This window comes from Tenebrio molitor, chromosome 3 (assembly GCF_963966145.1).
Source record: "Tenebrio molitor chromosome 3, icTenMoli1.1, whole genome shotgun sequence".
NCBI lineage: Eukaryota > Metazoa > Arthropoda > Insecta > Coleoptera > Tenebrionidae > Tenebrio > Tenebrio molitor.
In genome coordinates this window covers 4119828-4123577 of record NC_091048.1, presented here as the reverse complement: position 1 = coordinate 4123577, position 3750 = coordinate 4119828, and the positions used below count along the sequence as shown (strand labels likewise).

General features: G+C 35.3%; 1 pseudogene; it reads left to right on the top strand.

Annotated features, from left to right (window-relative positions):
• Nucleotides 1-284: 284 nt before the first annotated feature.
• On the top strand, nucleotides 285-2427 carry LOC138126747 (trypsin-7-like; annotated as a pseudogene).
• Nucleotides 2428-3750: the final 1323 nt, after the last annotated feature.

Genomic DNA, 3750 nt, shown 5'->3' with positions numbered 1-3750 from the left:
ACTTGTCAAAATTTATTTTAAATGTCGAATTGCTTTCAAAATTTTAGGAACATCGTAGGTCATGGAAAGGCCTACAAGAGAATGTGGCAACGTAGCCAGTGTCCTGGCCTGTAACTTTAGACCGCCTTCTTATTGTTTCTAATGCGTCAATTATTTAAAAAATGTAATAACCTCGGAGCAGTGTTCGGTTGAATTATAACCTAAAATACATTTGTTACGACAAATCACAATACTGCCAACTAAAATGTCAGATTTTCATAGATAGTCCGAATTTGAAACAATACGTTTTTGGTGCGACTTAATGCAATTAATCATTATTTTAGTTTCGATTGTCTTATTTGGAAAGTCGTTCAATGGTAACTCAGGTGGGAATGTCGCGATCACTAGCATTCACCAACACCCCGAGTACAACCCTCAACTCGTCGATTATGACATTTCCCTTTTGCATGTGGCGTCACCTTTCCCTCTGAGCAGTAACGTAGCCATTATAGGCCTTCCGTCTTCGACCACCAGCTGGCCTCCTGGTACTTCCGCCTTGGTAAGCGGCTAGGGAAAGATGGACGAGACTAGCAAATCTTCGCGGTACTTGCGAAGTGTCACCGTCCAATTTGTTAGCGAACAGGATTGCAAACGCGCACATGGATCAGACAAGATCACAAGTCGTATTTTGTGCGCTGGTGTTGACGGTGGAGGAAAAGATACCTGCCAGGAAGACTCCGGGGGTTCACTTGTTATTGACAATGTTCTTGCTGGTATCGCCTCTTGGGGAATCGGATGTGGCCACGAAGATTATCCTGGAGTCTATTCTAACGTGCTTGCTCTCCGCGACTATATTAAAAAAAACACAGAAATATAAGTTCTTCTATACTCAATTTCATATAAATGTGCATCTAAGCAAGCCATGAAAATCAGATTTTCTGTTGGTAGTAAAGCTAAAGCTAGTGACTTTGACTTTCAAAGTTGCTTGCTCTGCGCGAACCCGATTTGACTAATTTTTCAATTTTTGTCCATTTTCACATCGCTGATTTGAAAAGCAGTGTTACGTCTTTTTACTGATTAAATTAAAGTAATTCTTATTTGTTTTTGTCTTTGTATTTTTATCAAGTAAAGATTTATTGGATTAAAGTCACATTTATGAAGGTCATCATAAATGTGACTTTTGTAATGTAACTGAATTAAAGGTGCTTTTACAAATGCACAGCTCACTTGACGAACATTTATATGAAATCAATTATAGTAATTGTTGCTCCACAAATATTACAATAAATATGTAATAATTTCGATTTGATTGTGTAGTGAATTTTACAATATTAATGAATTGAAACTTTTAGTTACATGAACTAGGAAAAGCACAGCATTATTTTTTTGTGTGTATTGCGTTATGAAAGTGGGCTGGAAAGTCAGCGAATTGAGGTTAAAATCAACACCAGGTATGTAAAGGAGAAGTTCGAAAAAATGGTACTTAATTTATTGTGCAAGTTTTATAAGACACCATTTTGTCGCACGCGTTTTTTAGAGCACGACGAGCGCAGCGAGTATTACCACACTATAGATGCATAAAAATCCTCCTTGATAGGGTTAATAGTATTTTATAGTAGAAGTAGAGCCAGAGATTGTGTGAGACGAGCTCGCAGAGCGAGTCGAATAATACTGGCGAGGCAGTAAAGGCCCTAACGGACGTGTATTGTAAAATAGTTTTTGTAATATCTCTACGATTCGTTCACAATTATCTTTTTGAAATACATTTTTTCAACGCCATCGAAAAAACCGAATGATTAATAAGTGTGCGAAGGACGTCTTCATGTCAACCGTTGTTTGTGAAAAAAAATTGTCTCAATGTTGTTTGTCAGATTTGTTCAACGCTTAACTTTCCGTTGAAAATAAATAAATGAAATCAATAAAAAATTGCAATCAACATATTCCCGATGTCCGGAAGTGAGGTCATCGTTATTGCCTGCAAAATCGCGCTTGTGTTAGTGTTAAAATTGTGAAGCATCATCTTCGATCTTGTCTATATTTGCTGCTGTTTGTCAGATTTGTTCAACACTTAACTTTCCGTTGAAAATAAACGACTGAAATCAATAAAAAATCGCGATCAAGATATTCCCGATGAGGTCATCGTTATTCCCTGCAAAATCGCGCTTGTGGTGGTGTTAAAATTCTGAAGCATCATCTTCGATCTCGTCTACATCTGCTAGAGGCATACGAATTTTGATTAATTCAAGGTGTGTCCCATTACATTAAACATTAATTATTGTACCAATTGTAAAAAAGTTGAAAAATAAAGTTGCTATAGTTATTTAGGCATTCATAACGGCCGCTCCCGCTCATAACGGACACCCTTAACGGACTCCGGCCGTTTTGAGGTTGTTTACATGGTGACAAACTAGATATTACAAAAAATATTTAACAAACTATTAACAAGCTGTTAATAATCCGTTAATTATTTATTAATTTTTAACTATTCGTTAACAGACGACTAATGACCAATTAACTTTTGTGCAACCGGGCATAAGTGTATTTATTATGTATTATACAGGTCATTATAAGTGATTGTATTGTACCATCGTAGTTGACGTTGAAAACCCACACAAATTTTGGATGTGCCGCCAGCTTCGCAACGTTAGACAAACTATTAAACAGATTTCCACTACTGCCAGCAGCGCTACCTATCGGTGATACTAGTCTCACTCATTTTATGAAGCTTACGGCACATTCAACTATTACGCCTACTACGATGGTACAGGGTGATTCAAGTTTTACCGCCCGTACGATTAACCCTATTAAAAAATTAGTAAAAATTACGAAACTTTAGGGTTACATTCCCTTCATGTAAGGCTTCAAACGTGTGCAATCAATTTTTCCGTATCACGCACTTCATTCAGAGCCATAAAATTAAAAAAATTGATTTTGACCAAAAACAAATGTTTTTCCCGTGCACGCTCATAATTCACAATTAATTCAAAGAACATATTTATGAAATTCACATCAAAAGAGAAGGATTAGTTTTTGAATTATTCCAATTTTAAAATTAGCAGCGAAAAATGATCAAGATTTACAATTGCAGTGTCATAAATAAATACCTCTTTGTTGGGAAACATCTGTTGAGAACTTTTCTGGTAATTTTCTACTCCCTTAAGGGTACCATAAATAACCCATGTCAACCTCTATTGTTGAAGTGCACTTTAATATCGAATTCCACTTATTTCAAAAACCGGTGATGCTTTCATGATTTCAATGACATCAAATTTGAAATTTTTTGAATGTTTTGCAGCGTTACACAATCATTCCTAATTTTTTTGAGAATTTTAAATCGTTTAGAAGTGTGTGTTTTTGCTCGGGGGGTAAAACTTGAATCACACTGTTTCATTTATAATGAAAATGATTAATGACCCTGTATGTAGGTACAATGTTTGTATTTGTACGTATAATATTTTGCTTGCGTTCTTTAATAATATTATTTGACATGTAGACATACCGACTGTTATTTATTTTATTGTCAACAACTTTTGTTATTTTTCTGTTACGTCTAGACGTTCAAAGTAATTAACAATTCAAAAGTTTTTCATTAATGTATCTATTTTTGCACGTTGTAAACAACTTGTTTTTTTCTGATATATATACCGGGTATCAACCACCAAACCTGGCCATAGGCACATTACACATATTAAAATAATATATGAATTGCTATGAAAAAAAAAAAAATTGTTACACAGTCTAGAACTGGTTTACAAATCTATGAGGGGCATG